The sequence below is a fragment of the Nomascus leucogenys genome, chromosome 2 (assembly GCF_006542625.1).
Source record: "Nomascus leucogenys isolate Asia chromosome 2, Asia_NLE_v1, whole genome shotgun sequence".
NCBI classification, from domain to species: Eukaryota; Metazoa; Chordata; class Mammalia; order Primates; family Hylobatidae; genus Nomascus; species Nomascus leucogenys.
The window spans coordinates 61,631,766-61,648,429 of NC_044382.1; the positions used below are offsets into that span (position 1 = coordinate 61,631,766).

Genomic DNA, 16,664 nt, shown 5'->3' on the forward strand with positions numbered 1-16,664 from the left:
ACGTGCGTCTCCTACGTCTCTGGAAGGCGTTTCTGGAAGGTGTCCCTTCTTCAATAGGCAGAACTAAAACAGAAAGTTCCCTTGACCAAAGCGAAGCAAGCGAGGACACCTGGGTGACTACATCCCCCAGCATGCATTGCTCCTTCTGGGGCGCAGCCAGCGACCGCCGAGGACGCATTACTTCTGCGATGGGAACCGGGTAGGGGAGCGCGACTACACATCCCAGGATGCAAAGCGCCCCAACTCTAGTCACAGCCTGGCTTGCTTTCTGGCTGGCGTTCCCCGCCAAAGGGACACTAGGGGAGGGGAATGTTTCGATTGGGAATCCCCGAAGTCTATTGGACCGTGACATTTCGAAAGAGGAAGGAAAGTGGAGGAAGGCTGTTTCACTGTAACTCAAAGTAGTTCCCGCGCAGGGTGGCAAGGAGTTATGGGCCCCTTCCATAATTTATTGTTCCTCAAAGGCAATGCCAAGCCCCACTGGTCGCAGCGCTAGAGGGCAGGTGGGAAGTACGTGAAGCCCCAAATCGAAGTTATCAGCATCTCCCTATTGGCCCTCGCCTCGAGCGCAGGCGCGAGGGCTCTGACTCCGGTCCCCCGGGCCTGGTGAGCGGCAATTGGCCAAAGTCCGCGAAGTTAGGAGTCCGGATTGGTAGTTGCTAGCAGGAGCCTGGTTTCTTCCTCGACTTCTGCAAGTGATAGAGTGTGATTGGTTTAAATCCGCGGGCACCTGTCGGTGATTGGGTAGAAGCTGCAGGCGGGGCGCGGCCATTGGCTGGCGCTGGGGCCATCCCTCCTCGGGCGGGCAGCGAATGATGAAATGGGAACGGGGAGGGGAAAGGCCGCGACGTGAGCGCGCGACCTCCGGCGCCATTTTGTAGAGAAACAAGCGGAGTTAACCGAAGAGGGGGTCGAGGAGAGCCGGAGTCGGGGACCCAGGAGTTTCCTGTGTCCAGCGCTGCCGGAGCCGCCTGAGGTGAGGCGGGCTGGCGTCAGGGGCTAGGGTAGGGTGGCGGTGTCAGCTTGGGAACGCGAGTGCCGGTGGGAGGAGGAACAGGGGTGGACCTGGGGCCACTGGAAGCGTTTCCCGGAGCTCTAGGGAGTGAGAGGCAGCCGGGACGGGGAAGTGGGACGAGGCGGGAGAGGGCGGACTCCACACGGCTCTCGGAGGCTTCGCGCTCTGAAGATTAGAGGCCAGCGAGAAGGCTCCAGGAAGCGGAGGGCAGAGCGCGGGGTGAGACCCAGGGTGGTCTCTGTCGCGGGCCTCGAGGCTCAGGGGGCGGCAGTGGCGGCAGTTCGTGTCGCTGGGCCTGGCTTCGCGTGCGTTGCACCCCTCTGAGACCTCCACGAGCTCTTTTACTCTTTCTGTCTCTACTCCCGGATGGTTGCAGTGGGCATGGGCTCCTGAGGCCTAGCGCTTCTGGCGGGAGGGACAGTGTTTGAAGTTTTTGCGCGTTTCCAGTTCTCCGTGTACTCGGAGCTGCCACTCTCCCCCTCTTACGCCCCCAGCATGTTGTCAAAGCCCCCCAGGTTTCGGGTGTCCCCGGATGGGAAGGGCGGGCGGCAGCGAGCACTTCCTTATTACTTGCTACAGGTTTTGTTCCACTCGCGCGCCTGGGCGCTCACACTTTCTTTGAAGTTGGCCCCCACCTACTCGGTCCGGTGTCTGCAGTAGTGGCGGTCCTGCTCATCCAGGACAAGTGTCCCGCTAGTGAGCTGAGCACTTGTAGGCCTCAAGGCTGATGAGATCCACTGCAGGTCTTGTAGAGGTACTTAAGGCCAAACACAAATAATACTTTTTCAGTACCACCTCCTTTGCCGAATTCACCCAAGAGGGCTCACTGATACTAACTCCACGAGGAGTAAGCTTTGTAGATTAAAAAAGAATGCTTGGTATCTGTGCGTTTGAAAATGTTGTATTTAAAATAAACTTCATGACAGACTTTTCCCATGAAGTTAAAAATGTCACGTTTCTTAGGACTCTTAATAAATTAAAGTCTGTTTTCTTCCTGAAAACTGAGTAACAATGCTTAACCTACCCTGCCGATTTCTCTACAATTCGATCGCCTGTGACTACTTGGGGTTTTTTTTTTTTTTTAAGTCAGTAATTGAGTGAATATAATTATACTGTTTGAAACAATGCCGAACGTTTTCCTTATGACAGCCCCTTTGATAGGAATAGGGAATACATGGATTAAAAAAATGAGGGAAGGCAAGTAAAATATTAGGAAGAAGATCAAACAGATTAAGAACAATTTTTTTCTATAGGTACTTGGGTTTAATACTTAAGTGGTCTGTGGTCCAGGTTGGTATTCCTACCCTTTTAAAGATTGGCAGCAGAGTATTTTAGCTATTAAGAAGACATGTGGTAACAGTTTAAATAATTATGTTTTAGGATACTGCAAATTGTTACCTTGTCTAAGGAGAGTATGCCTTGATGATACATGGTTTTAGGTGGCTAGCTGTGCTTCGACTGAAATAGCAGCATGTTGATAAAACTAGTTTGGAGAGTTAGTCCCTTTTCAACAAGTGTGGGTTCCCCAAGTCTTAGTGGAAACAAGTCTAGAATCGACTGGGCGCGGTGGCTCACGCCTGTAATCCCAGCACTTAGGGAGGCCAAGGTAGGTGAATCACCAGAGGTCAGGAGTTCGAGACCAGCCTGGCCAACATGTCAAAACCGCTTCTCTACTAAAAATACAAAAATTAGCCGGGTGTGGTGGCAGGTGCGTGTAATCCCAGCTACTTGGGAGGCTGAGGCAGGAGAATTGCGTGAACCCAGGAGGCGAAGGTTGCAGTGAGCCGAGATAGAGCTACTGCACTCTAGCCTGGGGGACAGGGAGACTTCGTCTCAAAACAAACAAACAAAAAGTCTAGAATCAAGGCGCAAAGACATGTCTATTTGTAACTGAAAATGTTTCCTTTTCTTACCTAAGATTGTAATCTTAGAAGTTTTAAGGTACGGTTTTGTGGCATTATGGTGGAAAAGAATTGAAATATGCTCTTTTTGGTTCCCAGCTTACCACCCTGGGTTCATATTCTTTTTTTCTAGTTTCTGAATTTCTCCTGGGGGTTTAGATCCTAATCTCTTTAACATAGATGTTGTTAAGCTAAATAATAAGACATCCTTCTTATTTGGAGTCAAGTCATTAAAAAAAACTATGAAAACAAATGGAAATGCTTGCCATCTTTTCAAAACATGCTTTAAAGTCTGATTTCAAATTACCTTGCATGTTACTTTTTCTGAGTATGTTTTAGGATAGATTCTGATCTGGTTATAAGAAACTTTTTTTTTTTTTTTTTTTTTTTTTTTTTTTTTTTGAGATGATGTCTCTCTGTCACCAGGCTGGAGTGCAGTGGCACACGATCTCGGTTCACTGCAACCTCTGCCTCCAGGGTTCAAGCAATTCTTCTGCCTCGGCCCCCCGAGTAGCTGGGACTACAGGCGCCCGCCACCACACCCAGATAATTTTTGTATTTTAATAGAGACAGAGTATCACCATGTTGGCCAGGATGGTCTCGAACTCTTAACCTCGTGATCCACCCGCCTCACCCTCCCAAAGTGCTGAGATTACAGACGTGAGCTACCTTGCCCAGCCGAGAAGCTTTCTTTTTAACCAGTTTGAATTTATGAACTTGATTATTTCTTTCTGTGAAATAACAAACATGTCTTCAGTACCCAATACCAGAGAATGCAATTTGTCTACAATAATTCTAATTGAATGCTGTCATATTTTGGGACTAATTTTTTTGGCCCAGGCAAGTGGCTCAAGCCTGTATCCTAGCTTTTTGGGAGGATGAGGGAGGAGGATGCTTGAGACTAGGAGTTAGAGACCAGTCTGGGCAACATAGTGAGACCCTGTCTTTACAAAAAAGAAAAATTAAAAAAAATTTTTTGCAAAATACTTGTTACGAGTATTTTGTCCCACATTAACAAAAATAGTAGTCTGCCATTTTTTTTTTTTTGAGACGGAGTCTCACCCTGTCGCCCAGGCTGGAATGCAGTGGTGCGATCTCGGCTCACTGCAACCTCCGCCTCCCGGGTTCAAGCGATTCTCCTGCCCCAGCCTCCCAAGTAGCTGGGATTACAGGCGCGCACCACTACACCCAGCTAATTTTTGTATTTTTAGTAGAGATGGGGTTTCACTATGTTGGTCAGGCTGGTCTCGAACTCTTGACCTCGTGATCCTCCTGCGTCAGCCTCCCAAAGTGCTGGGATTACAGGCGTGAGTGACCGTGCCCAGCCTAGTAGTCTGCCATTTTGAAATGCTGTATTTTATGAACTTGGTATATCTTTTTTTTTTTGAGACGCAGTCTCGCTCTGTTGCCCAGGCTGGAGTGCAATGGTGGGATCTTGGCTTACTACAACCCCCGCCTCCCAGGTTCAAGGGATTCTCCTGCCTCGGCCTCCTGAGTAGCTGGATTACAGGCACCCGCCACCACGGCCAGCTAGTTTTTGTATTTTTTAGTAGAGAAGAGGTTTCAACGTGTTGGCCAGGCTGGTCTCGAACTCCTGACCTCAGGTGATCTGCCCGCCTCAGTCTCCCAAAGTGTTGGGATTACAGGCGTGAGCCATAGCACCCGGCCTGAACTTGGTATATACTTTTATAAAAGACAAGACTTTCAAGTCATATATATTAACTGAGGCATTTCTTTAATGACCCTCTGACCAAACTAAACTTCCTGCTGTGAAGTTTCAAAATGGCATCCCATCGAGTGACTCTATATATAGAAGAATCTAGCAATTCCTTTTCTGTTTGCTCACAATTTTAAAGATGAATCTTTGAAAGTTAAAAGGGGCTCAAAACCTTCTGCCCCCCAGTGTATACAATAGTTTTTTGTTGTTGTTTTTTTTCTTGAGACAGGGTTTCACTTCAATGCCTAGGCTGGAGTGCAGCGGCACAATCACTGCTTATTGCAGCCTTGATATTCTGGTCTCAGGTGAGTCTCCCACCTCAGCCCCTGAGTAGCTGGGACTACAGGAGCATGCTAACCACACGTGTCAAAAAATTTTTTTTCTTTTTTTTTTTTTTTTTTGAGAGAGTTTTGTTCTTCTCCCTCAGGCTGGAGTGCAGTGGTGTGATCTTGGCTTGCTGCAACTTCTGCCTCCTGGGTTCAAGTGATTCTCCTGCCTCAGCTTCCCAAGTAGCTGGGATTACAGGTGCTGCGCCATCATGCCTGGCTAATTTTATATATATGTTTTTTTAAAACAGGGTTTTGCTCTTGTTGCCCAGGCTGGAGTGCAATGATGCAATCTCTGCTCACTGCAACCTCCGGCTCCTGGGTTCTAGTGATTCTCCTGCCTTAGCCTCCCGAGTAGGTGGGATTACAGGCACACGCCACCATGCCCGGCTAATTTTTTGTATTTAGTAGAGACAGGGTTTCACCACGTTAGTCAGGCTGGTCTCGAACTCCTGACCTCAGGTGATCCACCTGCCTCGGCCTCCCCAAAGTGCTGGGATTACAGGCGTGAGCCACTGCCCAGGCCTGTATTTTTAGTAGAGATGGGGTTTTACCATGTTGGCCGTCTGGTCTTGAACTCCTGACCTGAAGTGATCTACCTGCTTCAGCTTCCCAAAGTTCTGGGATTACAGGTGTGAGCCACTGCGCCTGGCCTAATTTTTGTATTTTTTTGGTAGAGGTGAGGTTTCACTGTGTTTCCCAGGCTGGTCTGGAACTCCTGGGCTCAAGTGATCTGTCCACCAAGACTTCCCAGAGTGCTGTGATTACAGATGTGAGCCACCATACTGGCCTATGATACTTTTTTTTTTAAGTGTACTTTTCGCTCAAATTTGCAAGAATGTAGCAAACCAAATAAAGCATTGTTCACCGGAAAGCATAGTTTGAGAAGGCAGTAATTAGAGGTATAGACTTAATATGAAGCCATTTGTTGAGTTTTTTCGTTTGTTTGTTTGTTTGTTTTTTAAGATGGAGTCTCTCTCGCTCTGTTGCCCAGGCTGGAGAGCAGTGGTCTGATCTCGGCTCACTGCAACCTCCACCTCCCAGGTTCAAGTGATTCTCCTCCCTCAGCCTCCCGAGTAGCTGGGATTACAGGCGCATGCCACCATGGCCGGGTAATTTTTGTATTTTTAGTAGAGATCTGGTTCACTATGTTGGTCAGGCTGGTCTCGAACTCCTGACCTTGTGATCCACTCACCTCAGCCTCCCAACGTGCTGGGATTATAGGCGTAAGCTATCGCACCCAGCAATAATTTAAAGGAATGTAGTGTATATATTTAAGAAATGCATTTATATCTTTAATTCTGGAAAACACAGCATTAACCTCCAGGATACCTGTTGCTTAACTGTGTTACAGAGTACAGGGAAATTCCTGAAATGTTGAATACAATGTTCAACCATGTAGGATAATTTTTTGTTGATTCTGAGAACATAAACTTTCTTCCAGTATATTCTCATAACACCAGATGTGTGGGGTTTTCCCCTGCACATCAAGCAAGCTGTTCAGCAATGGACACCACATGGGTATCATCTAGTTCAGTATGATTCTGACACGGTGTACCTGAAGATAGCATCAGATCCCACAGGTTGAAAGCTCAAGTCCCATAGACAGCCCCCCACTTCCAATGCTAATCTCAAGTCCCAGGTGGTTTTACCTGTGTTTCTGACCAACTGACTATAAATTGAGTTCCTAATACCCCCTTCTTTTGTTCAGTTAACTTGCTAGAGTGGCTTATATAGAACTCTCGGAAATACTTAGGTTTTTTTTTTTTTTTTTTTTGAGCCAGAGTCTTGGCTCTGTCACCCAGGCTGGAGTGCAGTGGCACGATCTAGGCTCACTGCAACCTCTGTCGCTCTGGTTCAAGCGATTCTTCTGCCTCGGCCTCCCAACTAGCTGGGATTATAGGCATGTGCCACCACACCTGGCTAATTTTTTATGTTTTTGGTAGAGACGGGGTTTCATCATGTTGGCCAGGCTGGTCTCGAATTCTTGACTTCAAGTGATCGACCCACCTCAGCCTTCCAAAGTGCTGGGATTATAGACAGGTGTGAGCCACTGTACTCGGCCAACACTTAGATTTAAGAGTTTATTATAAAGGATATGGATGAGGAGGTGCATAGGAGAAGTAAGGGCCGCGGAGCTTCCATGCCCTCCCCTGGCTACACTATGCCTCAGCTATCTGGAAGCTCTCTGAACCCAGTCATTTATGGGCTTTTCTGAAGGCTTCATTACATAGGCACAATTGATTAAATCATTGGCCTTTGGTGGTCACCTTAACCTTTAGCACCTTTTCTCTCCCTGGAGTTTGGAGGAGGTGGGGCTAAAAGTCCTAACCCTCTGATCTTGCCTTGGTCTTTCAGGTGACCAGCACCCATGCAGAAACTACCTAGAAGTTGCCAAGCTATCAGTCAACTCAGCATACAAAAAGAAACTTACCATTCTAAGGATCTTAGAAGTTGTATGCCAGGAAATGGGATGAAGACGAAATGTATATCTCAATAAATATTACAGTAGTGTTGAAGTAATTATTTGAAATATAAAAGTGGGATGGAAGTATTTTCTTTTCTTTTTTTTTTTTTTGGAGGCAGAGTCTCACTGTATCCCCCAGGCTGGAGCGCGATACCGGCTCCCTGCAACCTCTGCCTCCCAGGTTCAAGTGATTCTCCTGCCTCAGCCTCCTAAGTGGCTGGGATTACAGGTGCCTGCCACCACGCTTGGCTAATTTTTGTGTTTTTAGTAGGGACTCAGTTTTGGCATGTTGGTCAGGCTGGTCTCAAACTCCTGACCTCAGGTGATCTGCCTGCCTCAGCCTCCCTAAGTGCTGGGATTGCAGGCGTGAGCCACCGTGCCAGGCCAAAAGGATTTTCAAAGACACTATCTAATGTTCTTTTTTCTTTTTCTTTTTCTTTTTTTTTTTGAGACAAGAGTTTCACTTTTGGCGCCCCGGCTGGAGTGCAATGGCGTGATCTCAGCTCACTGCAACCTCTGCCTCCAGGTTTCAAGAGATGATCCTGCCTCAGCCTCCCGAGTAGGTGGGATTATAGGTGCCCACCACCACATCTGGCTAATTTTTGTATTTTTAGTAGAGACGAGGTTTCACCATGTTCGCCAAGCTGGTCTCAAACGCCTGACCTCAGGTGATCCACCCACCTCAGCCTCCCAAAGTGTTGGGATTATAGGCGTGAGCCTATAATATTCTTAAGCTTTATATTCAGAACTCAGCAGTTTCCGAGTCAGATAATTAAGCATTAGTTCCCTTAGATTTATAGCTTCTAGGTTTTGGGTTTTATTCTTAATGGATTTTATTTTTTAGAGCAGTTTTGGGATCACAGTAAAATTGATGAGAAAGTACAGAGGTGGCCGGGCACGGTGGCTCACGCTTGTAATCCCAGCACTTTGGGAGGCCGAGGCGGGCGGATGACGAGGTCAGGAGATGGAGACCACGGTGAAACCCCGTCTCTACTAAAAATACAAAAAAAATTAGCTGGGCGTGGTGGCGGGCGCCTGTAGTCTCAGCTACTCGGAGAGGCTGAGGCAGGAGAATGGCGTGAACCCGGGAGGCGGAGCTTGCAGTGAGCCGAGATCGCGCCACTGCACTCCAGCCTGGGCGACAGAGCGAGACTCCGTCTCAAAAAAAAAAAAAAAAAAAAGAAAGTACAGAGGTTTCCCGTATTATCTCCTGTCCCAATATGTGCTTTGCCTTTCCCATTATCAACGCCTCCCCCCCCGCCGCTAGAGTGGTACATTTTTTGAGACGGAGTCTCGCTCTGTCACCCAGGCTGGAGTGCAGTGGCGCTATCTCGGCTCACTGCAAGCTCTGCTGCCCAGGTTCACGCCATTCTCCTGTCTCAGCCTCCCTAGTAACTGGGACTAGAGGCACCCACCACCAAGCCTGGCTAATTTTTTGTAGCTTTTTAGTAGAGACGGGGTTTCACTGTGTTAGCCAGGATGGTGTCGATCTCCTGACCTCGTGATCCACCTGCCTCGGCCTCCCAAAGTGCTGGGGTTACAGGCGTGAGCCACCAAGCCTGGCCTGTACGTTTCTTACAATTGATGAACCTACACTAATAGATCATCATCATCCAAAGTCTCTAGTTTACATTAGAATTCACTCTTGGTGGTGTATATCTTCTTTTTTTTTTTCTGAGACGGAGTCTCTTTCCGTCGCCCAGGCTGGAGTGCAGTGGCGCGATCTCCGCTCACTGCAAGCTCCGCCTCCCGGGTTCACGCCATTCTCCTGCCTCAGCCTCCTGAATAGCTGGGACTACAGGCATCCGGCTAATTTGTTTTTTGTATTTTTTAGTAGAGATGGGGTTTCACCGTGTTAGCCAGGATGGTCTCAATCTCCTGACCTCGTGATCCGCCCACCTTGGCCTCCCAAAGTGCTGGGATTACAGGCGTGAGCCACCATGCCCGGCCATGGTGGTGTATATTCTGTGGATTTGGACAAAATATAAGGCCTGGTTTTGCTAACAAGAATAGTTGCCAGGAGTGGTGGCTCACGCCTGTAATACTAGCACTTTGGGAGGCCGAGGCGGGTGGATCACCTGAGGTCGGGAGTTTGAGACCAGCTTGACCAACATGAAGAAACCCCGTCTCTACTAAAAATACAAAATTAGCTGGGCGTGGTGGTGCTTGCCTGTAATCCCAGCTACTTGGGAGGCTGAGGCAGGAGAATCGCTTGACCCTGGGAGGTGGAGGTTGTGGTGAGCCGAGATCGCGCCATTGCGCTCCAGCCTAGGCCACAAGAGCAAAACTGTCTCAAAAAAAAAAAAAAAAAAGAAAGAATAGTCAGCTGGGCAAGCGCAGTGGCTCACACCTGCAATCCTAACACTTTTGGGAGGCAGAGGTGTACAAATCACTTAAGCCCAGGAGTTTCAGACCACCCTGGGCAACATGGTGAAACCCCATCTCTACTAAAAACACAAAACTTGAGGTGGGAGGATCACCTGAGCCTGGGGAGGTCGAGGCTGCAGTGGGCCGTGATCATTGCACTCCAGCCTGGGTAGCAGACTCTGTCTCAAAAAAAAAAAAAAGTTATCCTTTTGTCTGTTTTCAGGCTCTTTGTCTTTTTTGAAATAACTTTCTAACTAATCTCCATTATAGTTTCTTTATCATTGGTTTTGGGTTTATTTCACAAATAATATGTGGATATTCTGATTGTAAAAGATTCTAGGACTGCAGTTAATTTTTTATATTTCTGCCAAAATGCCACTTAAATCATTGCTTTGAAAATATTCTTTCTTTGTTCAGAAGTCACTCTAATACCTTCATCTGGAGTTGTAAGTGTTGATTCCTCCTTCCCTGTGGTACTACTGTGTTGTTTTATAGTCAAAAGACTGTTAAGCAGTGGTACCCAAATATATCTTTGTCCTCTTTTTTTTTTTTTTTTTTTTTTTTAAATGAGACAGAGTCTTCACTGTGTCACCCAGGCCTGGAATGTAGTGTTGCGATCTTGGCTCACTGCAATACAACCACCTCCTTCCGGGTTCAAGTGATTCTCCTGCCTTATCCCCGCCGAGTAGCTGGGATTACAAGCGCCTGCCACACCACGCCCGGCTAATTTTTGCATTTTTAGTAGTGATGGAGTTTCATCATCTTGGCCAGGCTGGTCCTGAACCCCTGACCTCAGGCCTCCCAAAGTGTTGGGATTACAGGTGTGAGCCACCGCACCCAGCCTCTTCGTCTTTTTACATCTGGAATGTCATCTCTACCAAAACTTTATCATTCTAGTCCAAACTCAGATGTACTGTCTATAAATCCCTAATTTCCTTAAGCAAAATTGATTTTTTGCCATCCTTGGCCAGTTTCACTTACGTGCACCCTACAATGCCTTTTAAGTTTTCTGTCTCATAGTAAGGAGTCTCCCTTTCCCCAGTGCATATATACAGCTGAACTGTAATTGAATAGTGCTTCATTTATTACAGTTGGGTAAATTGATAGACTATAGCATTCTTGGAAATCGATACTCTTTGGTTTTTCTTTTTTTCGTACTGCTTGAATGAGCAAGTAACATTTCAGAGGAAAAGATCTGTCATTGGTGGTTCATTATGTAGGTCAGGATTTTAGTTTCATTTGTGCATTGGATTTTAGAATATCATGACTATCTCTAGTAATCTACAGAGTTAAACTATTTACATCTTGGCAATTCCTTGAATTAATTAGGAAGATCTTTCTTTACCCCCAACCTTTTATTTGGATAGAGTTTTCTTAGTTGTGACCAAAGCAAATAAGGTTTTTTCCCCAGCAATTTTTTGGAGGACTAGAAACAAGATTTGAATTTTTCATTTCCTCACTATGAAAATGCAAAACTCAGCTAGGCGCGGTGGCTCACACCTTAATCCCAGCACTTTGGGAGGCCGAGGCGGGCAGATCACAAGGTCAGGAGTTCGAGACCAGCCTGGGCAAGATGGTGAAACCCCATCTCTACTAAAAATACAAAAATTAGCCAAGTGTGGTGGCAGGTGGCTAGTCCCAGCTACTCGGGAGGCTGAGGCAGGAGAATTTCTTGAACCTGGGAGGCAGAGGTTGCAGTGAGCTGAGATCACGCCACTGCACTTTAGCCTGGGTGACAGAGCGAGACTCTGTCTCAAAAAAAAAAAAAAAAAAAGATGCAAAACTCTAGTGTGACCAAAAGATGCTCTTTTACAATTAATGGTCAGTGTAATAATAATAAATTTGCAGTTCTGCTGAGACTGCCTAAAGATGGAGGGACTTGAGTTTTAACAAGTTCTTTAGCATCGTAAATTGAATTTTGAGAGTTTTCTCTTGGTGTGGTTCTTTTTAAAATAAAATAGCTTCAAGAAGGCTACTCTCTTGTTATTTTGTTTTTTGAGACTGGGTCTCTGTTGCCCAGGCTGGAGTGCAGTGGCACAATCGTGGCTCACTGCAGCCTTGACCTCCTGAGTTCAAGCCATCCTCCCACCTCAGTCTCCCCAGTCAGTGGCTGGGACTACAGGTGTGCACCACTACGTTCAGCTAATTTAAAGTTTTTTTGTAGTGATGGGGGTCTCACTATGTTGCTCAGCCTGGCCTTGCACTCCCAGCCACAAAAAATCCTCCCCCCTTAGCCTCCCAAAGTGCTGGGATTACAGGCAGGAGCCACCATGCCTGGCCTGGATTAGATTGATTCTTGTAAAATACTTAAGACACATACACAAGGCTATTAAATGTTACAAGTTATTGAAGGCACTGTAGCATTGAGTGAAATAAATTGCCTGATTAATATGTGTATATAAAAAGCAAGCCAACTCTTTTTCATGTCAGACAGATAATGTGCCGATGTAACAAAGTTTGAGGTTGCCATATCTCATGCATGCATGTGAACACCCAATCATCATGCTTATGAACTACAAAAGGGTCAACTCTTTTTTTTTTTTTTTTTTTTTTTTTTTTTTGAGACAGGGTTTTTCTGTGTCGCCCAGGCTGGAGTGTGCGCCACCACGCCCTGCTAATTTTTTTTCTTTGAGATGGAGTCTTGCCTTGTTGCCAGCCTGGAGTGCAATGGTGCGATCTTAGCTCGCTGCAACATCTGCCTCCTGGGTTCAAGCTGATTCTCCTGCCTCAGCCTCCCAAGCAGCTGGGATTACAGGTGTGCACCACCATGTCCTGCTAATTTTTTATATCTTTAGTAGACACGGGGTTTGCCATGTTGGCCAGGCTGGTCTCAAACTCCTGACCTTGTGATCCATCCACCTCAGCCTCCCAAAGTACTGGGATTACAGGCGTGAGCTGCCGTGCCCGGCCAAACTCTTTAATTAATTTTTTTTTGTTTTAGAGAGACAGTAGTGTGACCATAGCTCAGTGCAGCCTTGAACTCCTGGGCTCAGTCAGTCTTCCCACCTCAGCCTCCTGAGTAGCTGGCTGGGATTGCAGGTGGAAGTACACAGTCCACCACAAAATAGTTACGCATAAACTTTTTCTAATAACTTGTGTTAGCCACTTTATGTAAGCTGCATACCATTTCTTACCATCTGCTGGATTTAAGTTGTGCTTGGCTTTGTGTTAATGTAGAAAGTCAATTTTTTCTTTAATTTTATAGAGGTAGGGTCTTGATCTGTCACCCAGGCTCTAGTGCAGTGGTACCGTGATAGCTCATTAAAACCACAGACTCCTGGGCTCAAGCCATCCTCCCACATCAGCCTGCCAAGTAGCTAAGACTATAGGCACATAATGCCACACCCAGCTAATTTTTATTGTTGTAGTTGTAGAGACAGGGTCTTGCTATGTTGCCCAAGCTGGTCTTGAACTCCTGGTTTTAAGTGGCCCTCCTGGCTCAGCCTTCCAAAGTCCTGAGATTACAGGCATGAGCCGCTGCACCAGCCAAAAGTTAATTTTGAGGTGTTTACATTGAGGGCCCATCCTACAGAAGGTGGATATATCAGCCATTTTCTCAACAAGGGCACTATTGGCATTTGGGCAGGGTAGTTCTTTGTTGGCGATACAGGTTGAATATTACTCATCTTAAATGCTTGAGACTAGACATGTTTCTCATTTCAGATTTTGGAAAATTCTCATACTTACCAATATGCGCCAATGTGTATTCTTTTGAGTGTCATGTTTGCGCTCAAAACGTTTTGGATTTTGGAGTCTTTCGAACTTTGGATTTTCAAATTTGGGATGCTCAGCCTGTATTGTCCCCTTGCAAGATGTGGTTTGTTATTATTATTTTTTTAATTAAAAAATTTTTTTTGAGACACTCTTGCTCTGTTGCCCAGGTTGCAGTGCAGTGGTGCAATCATGGCTCACTGTAGCCTCAACCTCTCAGGCTTAAGTGATCCTCCCAATTCAGCTTTCTAAGTAGCCAGGGCTACAGGTGCATGCCACCATGCCCTGCTTGCTTGTTTATGTATTTATTTGTTGAGATGGTCTCACTGTTCCCCAGGTAGGTCTCAAACTCCGGGTTCAAGTGATCCTCCTGCCTCAGCCTCCCAAAATGCTGGGATTACAGGCATGAGCCACTGCACCTGGCCTGCAAGATGTTCAATTTCATCCTTAATTCTTAATGAATGCCAGTAACTCTCCTGACACCTAAACATTTCAAAATGCTTTTGGAGATACTACTGCTCTTCAGTTTTTTTTTTCCAGTTGATGCCTTCTTGAGGTTCAGATTTCTCATTAGGTTTATTTTGTTTACTTTAGATTTACTTATTCTTGGTATAAATCACAAGTCACTTAAAATTATTTTAGTTTTACAATGGCACATGTAACAGAAGACTACATGGAGGAAAAGAAATACCGTATTTCACTGATTCTAAAACAAAATTTCCATACTTTAAAATCTCTAAAATTGGCATACACTGTATTATTGAAAAAAAATGCTGCCAAATAATCTAGTAGTAATATATAAAATAATCATGTTATTATCACGAATGTAAACCAACCTGAAATTATGGAAAATAGGCACTATGACGGGTAGTGAAGGCGGAAGGAATTTCCCAAACTTTGACTATATCTTGTTTCCCTTTAAAAACAAAAAAACGAAAAAACCAGCTGGATGCTGTGGCTCACACCTGTAATCCCAGCACTTTGGGAGGCTGAGGTGGGAGGATTGCTTGAGCTCAGGAGTTTGAGACCAGCCTGGGCAATATAGCAAGACCCCATCTCTACTAAAAATAAAACATAAAAACAAAGTCCTTGCAGGCTGGCCGTGGTGGCTCATGCCTGTAATCCCAGCACTTTGAGAGGCCAAGGCAGGTGGATCACCTGCGGTCAGGAGTTCAAGACCAGCCTGGCCAAGATGGTGAAACCCTGTGTCCGCTAAAAATATAAAAATTAGGCGGGCGTGGTGGCAGGTGCCTATAATCCCAGCTACTTGGGAGGCTGAGGCAGAGAATTGCTTGAACCCGGGAGGTGGAGGTTGCAGTGAGCCGAGATCATGCCACTGCACTCCAGCCTGGGCAACAAAGCGAGACTCCGTCTGAAAAAACTAACAAAAAAACAGAGTTCTTGCAATTTCTGATTTTTTATTTTTTTGGTAGAGTCAGTGTCTTGCCCTGTCATCCAGACTGGAGGATCATAGCTCACTGCAAGCTCGGACACTTGGGCTCAAACCTCCCCCTTCAGCCTCTCTAGTAGCTAGGGCTACAGGCATTTGCCACTGCACCCTGCTAATTAAAACAAACAAAAAAAGTAGAGATGGGGTTATTCTATGTTGCCTAGGCTGGTCTTGAACTCCTGGCCCCAAGCCATCCTCCCTTCTTGGCCTCCCATAATGCTGGGATTAGAGGTGGGAGCTACTGTGTCTGGCCTGCTGTTTCTTGAGTACATTGGCTTCTCTTTTCCTTCCATGTTCATGGCTTTCCTGTGACCTTATATTTCCCATCATCAAGAGTAACTTCTAAAAATGTTCATTTGATCATTTTGTCTGTTATTAGGCAAAACAGGCCTAAAACAAATCCAAGATAATGGCGGCTTAATAGAGTAAAAATGTATTCCTCAAATAATTTTCATTGAGGATCCTGTGCAATAATTCAAGAACTCTGCCTTCATCTGTCATCTTGTGACGTCATCCTCCTCTAGGTCTTGGAGGTTTATTCATCGGGCAGATAGTGAAAAACAGAGAATCATGAGTGAGGTTTTATAAGCTAGGTCTGAAAGTGCCACATACCATATTTGCTGTATACTTTGTGGGTTAGGAACTAAGTCTTACAGCCAAACCAATGCAAGAGAAACTGAGAAATGTATTCTAATTCTTTAGCCAGGAAGAGGAAACAGTTTGATGAGCATCTAGCCCATCTCTGCATCACCCTGTTTGCTAAAACAGACCCAAACCAATCAAAATAGCTTCCCAGATCATCTTTGTGATAAGATTCAAAATTCTGAAATGGATTCTCCATGTGCTAGACAGGAAATCCACAATTTGGGTCCCACTTACCTCCAGAAGATATTTCATCTCTGCTGGGCGAGAGTGTTGGGGACAGTCCCCAAGTCCACCTGCAGGTTCAGTAATTCACTAGGAGAAGAGCCCAGGGCTATGATTTTTTTTTTTTTTTTTTTTTTAAATAGCAAAGGATACAGGCCCAGTGCTGTGGCTGATGCCCGTAATCCCAGCACTTCAGGAGACCGTGGCAGGCAGATCAGTTGAGGCCAGGCGTTCCAAGACCAGCCTGGCCAACATGGTGAAACCCTGTCTCTAGTAAAAATACAAAAAGTTAGACGTAGTGGCGTGTGCCTGTGGTCCCAGCTACTCCAGAAGCTGAGGCAGGAGGATCGCTTGAGCCTGGGAGGTAGAGGCCGCAGTGAGCCCAGCTCAGGCCACTGCACTCCATCCTGGGCGACAGAGTGAGACCCCGTCTCAAAAAAATAAAATACAGTAAAAAGTGTTTTTCTATAGCAAAGTATACAAAGCAAAATCAGCAAGGGGAGATGGTGAATGGGGTGAAGCCAGGAGGAAACCAGGCTCATGCTCCCAAGTGTCCTCTCCCGGTGGAGTCACACAGGACACAATTCCTCCAGCATGGAGTTGTAGCAGCACATGTATGTGAAATGTTGCCTAGCAGGGAAGCTTTTATTAGAAACTCAGTGCCTATCGTTATTATTGGTGGGGCCTGTTCATGTAGGCACCCTCTGCCTACCACATATTAAAATTTTAGGCTCCTAGACAGAAAGCTGGTGTTCATCTAGATAGAAAGCCGGTATTCATCATAAACCACATTTGGTTTGTGCAGTTTATGCAGAGTGAGTCACTCTTAGTAGCCCTGGGGAT

At 46.1% G+C, this 16,664-nt stretch overlaps 1 protein-coding gene and 1 non-coding gene across 7 annotated transcripts in view; one reads left to right on the forward strand and one right to left on the reverse strand.

Annotated features, from left to right (window-relative positions):
- The first annotated feature begins 817 nt into the window (after positions 1–817).
- CNOT1 (CCR4-NOT transcription complex subunit 1) overlaps positions 818–16,664 on the forward strand; it is a 110,075-nt gene continuing 94,228 nt past the window's right edge. For 4 of the 6 annotated variants that reach the window (XM_030796009.1, XM_030796022.1, XM_030796017.1 and 1 more), the window contains exon 1: positions 818–976. The gene's annotated coding sequence lies outside the window, so the exon portion shown is untranslated. The remainder of the gene's footprint in view (positions 977–16,664) is intronic. The other 2 variants (XM_003263115.4, XM_012504847.2) reach the window with 2 other exon arrangements.
- LOC115832008 lies at positions 12,218–12,318 on the reverse strand. The gene has a single exon (XR_004027489.1). It is a non-coding gene; the product is annotated as a small nucleolar RNA U13 (small nucleolar RNA).